Source organism: Labrus bergylta, chromosome 5 (assembly GCF_963930695.1).
Source record: "Labrus bergylta chromosome 5, fLabBer1.1, whole genome shotgun sequence".
NCBI lineage: Eukaryota > Metazoa > Chordata > Actinopteri > Labriformes > Labridae > Labrus > Labrus bergylta.
This window is the reverse complement of record NC_089199.1, coordinates 12,303,730-12,309,699: the sequence shown is the minus strand read 5'-3', so window position 1 is coordinate 12,309,699 and position 5,970 is coordinate 12,303,730. Positions and strand designations below refer to the sequence as shown.

The window sequence follows — 5,970 nt, the reverse complement described above, 5'->3', positions numbered from 1 at the left end:
TAAAAAAACATGCACAACCTCAACAGAGACAAGGAAGACAAACTAAACTAAGAAAAAACATATCATATCATATCATATCATACTAAGCAGAAAAAGTAGTAATGACAACTACATTAACAGCAGTATTGGCAGTGATTATGAGAGAGTCATAAAAATCTGAGGCCCGATGTTGTCTACATTCAGACCATGATGAATGCACACATCATTTCGTTGTGGTGCAGTTCCCTCACTGACGAGGAGGAGCATGGAAGGGATCTCTGGCACCTTGAGGTAAAAATCCATTCTGGCTCTGTGGCCAGCTTAAACGCAGTCATCAGCACCTGGTACGGACCTTTACCTAGAAGTCAAGGAAACTTTGATTAGTGGTTGTACAAAATTCAGATTCAGATTCAGATTCTTTACTGTCCCACAAGGGGAAATTTGCATTGCAACAGGAGCACACAGAAGACAAGAAACACAAGGACAACATCACCACAGAACATAATCCAAAACAAATTTTAAAACAATCAGACAACACAGCAAAATATAAAACCAAATAAAAACAACGTAATAAAATCAGTCAAGAGCCCATACCAGAATGGAAATTCAAGTCATTAAAGTGCAAAGTGGAGGTGTGCAAATGTACAATTCAAGTGCAAAAAGAGCAACAAATGGCTAATTGTTGTTTAACATATTAATTGCACTTGGTAAAAATGAGACCTGGAGTCTTTTTGTCTTCCTTTCAGGAGCTCTAAAACGACGACATGAGGGTAAAAGGTCAAACTCACTGTGAAGTGGGTGATCTGGGATCACAAGTATGGCCCTAGCCTTTCTCAGGACCTGCTGATTATACAAGGTCAAAAGCCCAACCTGACACCTCCCTGAAATTCTGCTGCTTGTTTTTACAAGTCTCCCAAGTCTATTCTTGTTTGACAAGTTCAGGCTTCCATACCATGTGGTGATGCAAACAATTAAAACAGATTCAAACACAAAGTCTCCCATTTTAAAGGAATGTGTGACCAGTACTGAAGCTTTATCAAAACAAAGCCAATCATACAGTCCTCCATATCAGGGAGTTCTGGGAGATATTGTCAACAGGCTTGCACTTATAGACACTTCATGTAAACTTATATTCCTGTTGTTCTGAACTGATACTTTCTTGTGATTAATGCTTACACTCTGTAGGAGCTATTTCATCTTTATTTGTTATTTTGCATTTAATTTGTATTGGTTGTAAACACCCGGGGGCCGTGGGCACCTGGCCAAGCACTGAGGTTGATGGGAACCCTTTTAAATATTGCAGGTGTGTCACTGTGAGGTGATGCACCAGGAAGGGAAACAGGTTTTTTATCAGGTGAATGAGATGCCGTATGAAATGTTTGTTTGTTTGCCTTATCATTAATAAATAAAAAATAAAAAAGATAAATGACTGGACATGAACTTTATTATTCAATGCATATGGACCAACTGGAAACGGTGCATCAGTGGCCATTTGTCAGCGTAAACATTTTTAGTAATATCTTTGTTTTTTGACGAAAAGAGCATCTCTTAAATAAAAAAGATTAGTTTATATCTGGCTTGGAGTCATATACAAAATGTTTGCATACTTGCATGTTTTATACTTATTATCTACTCATGATGGGCATTCCCATGAATGTATCTAGCAATGATGTGTAATGGCAATAACTCTTGGAGGGATCCATAGGGCCATATCACTTGATTTGATGCTTCTTTCTCTGTGTATAACATTGATTTTCACATATTTTTCTCTCTGGATCATTGTAGTAGTGGCCAAAAAGGAGTTTTTCAGGAGATACATTTAAGAATTATAGAGGACTGGTCATTGCCTGATACTTTCTCCTTTAGTTTTGCTTGAATGTCTTTTTGGTTATATTAATCGCTGTTTTAAGATGTGTCACACACCTCTACAAAAGTTGTTAAATTACTGCTTTTGGCAACAACAACAAAAATGTGTTCTGTTAAAGTGGATCCAAGAAAACCCTCCAAATTCAAAGATTTGGTACAAGGAGATCTTTACTGTATTTCCTCAGGACAGGATTAGAGCTCCAACCGGACGGACCTAACGGTATCGACCCACGCGAACGGAAATTCGACCATGAATGCAAGGTGCATCTGCGGAAAAGTGTGCAAGAACCCGCGTGGCCTAAAAATACATCTGGCCAGGATGAAGTGCAAGGAGCAGGAGAACATATTGCAACGCACAGGATCTGATCCTGTTGAAACGCAGGAGGAGCCCGGCCAGGAATCACTCCACAGAACCCAGTCCCTCCAAGCAGCAGAGCCTCCGAACCCCTGCAGAACAGTCAAACAGGAGCGGATCAAGTGGCCTTCAGCTAAAAGCCAGGCAGTGTGGTCACAGTTTGACGCAGACGTGAGCCAGATCTTGAAAACCACAGCCAAGGGGGAGGTGGACCAGATGCTTGAGACCATGACGGCAATAATAGTCAGCTATGCAGCTGAGAGGTTTGGCCACGGTGAGTGCAGGAACATCAAGATGAACACGATGAACCGTAGAGCCACCCAGATTCACAAACTGCGTCAAGAACTCTGAGGCCTCAGAAAACAGCATAAGGTGGCTAGCGAAGAAGAAAAACAACTGCTCGCTGAGCTTCGCAACATTCTGAGGAAGAAGCTCATGACGCTGCACCGGGCTGAGTGGCACTGAAGGCGGAGGAAGGAAAGAGCGAGGAAGCGCACTGCTTTCGTCTCCAACCCTTTTACCTTCACCAAGAAGCTGCTGGGGGATAAGCATAGCGGCAACCTCGTGCTCAACCGAGGACGCAAACTCCTCCCTGCATAACACCCTGAGTGACCCAGAGAGAGACCAGGAGCTTGGACCACAGAGGGCCCTCATAAGCCCACAACCTCCAACAGTGGACTTTGTAATGAGGGAGCCCAGCTGGACTGAGGTTCAGGAGGTTGTTTTTTTTTTTAACCTTTATTTAACCAGATAAATAACCCAGTGAGATCAGGATCTCTTTCACAAGGGTGACCTGGCCAAGAAGGCAGCAGCACACGTCATAAAAAGCATTACATGATAAAGAGACAGTTTACAAACAATAAGTTAGGAGAGAACAACAATTTACAATGTGCAAATTGATTTACAGATAAAGTGCAGAATCTTGATCACGGATTACAATTCAGAAACACAGGCACTGTCCAATTGTCTCGCGTATTTTATCTTTTAAGGTCGAGCCAAAGGCTTCAAGCAAAATGAGCTCCGCCATTTCCAATTCATTTTGGAGAACGTTCCATGCAGTGGGAGCAGCAAAACTAAACGCTCTTTTCCCGAGCTCCATGCGGACAGGAGGCACAGACAGTTTAAAGATATCACAGGAACGCAAGGCATAGTGGCTTCTGGTTCTTTGAAGGTATGAACAAAAATAAGAAGGCACCAAACCAAGAAGAGCTTTATAAATAAGCTTCAGCCAGTGTATATGCCTGTGCACCTTCAAAGATGGCCAATCTGAGTTAGTGTACAGGTCACAGTGATGAGTGAAGCGTCTACAACCAGTGAAGAATCTCAACGCACAGTGATACACGGTGTCCAATGACTGTAAACATTTGGCCGAGGAGCCCATATACAGTACATCTCCATAATCCAACAAAGGAAGAAAGGTTGATGAAACAAAAAGTTTCCTTGCTGTGAGGGGAAAGTAGGATTTATTTCTGTAATAAAATCCCAACTTCACCTTAAGTTTAGAGGCCAAATTGGCAATATGTGATTAAAAAGACAGATCACACTCAAGAATAAATCCCAAGTACTTGTAGCTTTTGACAAGCTCGATTACATTTCCTTGAGAAGTTAAAATCAATGGGACATTTGTTGTTTCTCCACTTAAATGTGAAAACAACATGAGCTTTGTTTTATCAGTGTTTATGACCAACCTTAGTTCTCTCAAACGAGACTGGACAACATTGAAAGCTGACTGCAGAAACTCAAAAGCTTGTGCAACAGATGCTGAGCAACAATAGATGATAGTGTCATCAGCATAAAAGTGATACATGGCATTTGACAAATTTTCACACGTTATTGATATAAATGGAAAATAAAATAGGTCCTAGTATCGAACCTTGGGGCACCCCTTTTGAGATTTCTGAAAAGGAAGAGGTGGATCCTGCCATTTGCACACATTGCGTTCTGTTTGACAGATAGTTGCCAAACCAGGAGGTTGCTTGCTTTGATAGACCAACTTGATGGAGGATTTTGATCAATAATCCGTGATCAACTGTATCAAAGGCCTTTGATATATCGATAAAGAGAGCTACATAAAATTGCTTACAATCAATTATTTCAATAATGTCAGTTAAAACCTTAAGAGCAGCTGTAACAGTGCTATGTTTTTTTCTAAAACCTGACTGATACTTAGATAATACATTATTGGCATCCAAAAAATCCTTCAATTGTTCACTAATGATTTTTTCAAATACTTTTGCCAAAATGGAAAGTTTAGAAATTGGTCTGTAATTGTTTACTTGTTTAGGGAAAGGAGACCTCACCGTACTCTGGCTGGACCTTGCCAATGCATACGGCTCCATACCTCACAAGCTTGTTGAGCTCGCCCTTCAATGACATCATGTTCCCAGTGAGAGCTTGAGGACTGGCTGAGTCAAGTTGACAAATCAGGTCTGCCAGGGAGGTTCAAGGCCTGGATTTACCAGCATTCCATCTTTCTTTTATTTTTTTTAGATTTATTTTTTGGGCTTTTTGTGCCTTTAATGCAGAGATAGGACAGTGGATAGAGTCGGACACCAGGGAGAGAGAGTGGGGAATGACATGCGGAAAGAGGCCATGGGTGGAAGCGAACCCGGGCCAACCGCTCGAGACGAGAGCCTTAACACATGGGACGCACGCCCTAACCGTTGCGCCACCAACCCCCCCCCCCCCCTCCAGCATTCCATCTTGCCCCGGATCCTGTGGCCTCTGCTGGTGTACACAGTACCCATAACAACAGTCAAGGCCATGGAGAGAAACATCAGCAGCTACCTGCGTAGATGGCTTGGTCTACCACGCAGTCTGAGCAGCTCCGCCCTGTATGGCACCAGTAACATCCTGCAGCTCCCATTCAGCAGCCTCGCCGAAGAGTTCATGGTGTCCAGAACACAAGTCTTGCAGTACAGGGAATCCAGGGATCCAAAGGTGGCATCGGCTGGCATCCAGGTGCGAAAAGGCAGGAAATGGACGGCAGACAAAGCTCTGGAGGTGGCTGAGTCACCTGAAGGCACTGGTGGGGTCCATAGCCACAGGGCGTGCAGGAATTTGCTACTTCCCGGCAACCAGGGTGGACAAGGCCAAGGGCAAAGAACGACAACATCTCATTCAGGAGGAAGTGCGGGCAGGCGTGGAGGAAGACCGAGCAAGCAGGATGGTGGGAATGAGGCAACAAGGAGCATGGACTAAATGGGAGAATGTTCTGCAACGAAAGATCACCTGTGACCGCGACACACACTCACTTCCTGGTTGAGCTAGCTAGCTAGCTAGAGATCTGTGATTGACCCGCAACAAGCCAGAGTCACCATGCCACTGAAAAACAACCGGCGATGGAGAAAGTCGACGACGTTAAGAAGTCGCTGGACTTTCTCTCAGGGGAGATTACCGCTATCAGGCTGCAGCAGAAATCCATCCTGGATCTGGTGGCCAAGGTTAAGGCGCTGAGGCTGGAGAACGAGGAGAAGGACAAGAAGATTGTGTTCCTGGAGAGCAGAGTGGCCGACCTGGAGCAATACACCAGAATGAACGATATCATTATATCGGGGCTAAAACTAAAACCCTGGACGTATGCACGGGCAGTGACCGTTGACCGTGACGACTAACCAGAGGCAGTCTCCGAGTATGCGGAGCATCAAGTGGCAGCATTCCTACAGTCAAAGGGAATCGACTTTGACTGTAACAGCATCGAGGCTTGTCATCCTCTGCCCTGCAAAAACAACACCGACAAACCGGCCGTAATAATGAGGTTTGTGAACCGT

At 44.0% G+C, this 5,970-nt stretch overlaps 1 pseudogene; it reads left to right on the top strand.

Annotated features, from left to right (window-relative positions):
• The first annotated feature begins 343 nt into the window (after nucleotides 1-343).
• Nucleotides 344-5,493, top strand: LOC110002299 (uncharacterized; annotated as a pseudogene).
• Nucleotides 5,494-5,970: the final 477 nt, after the last annotated feature.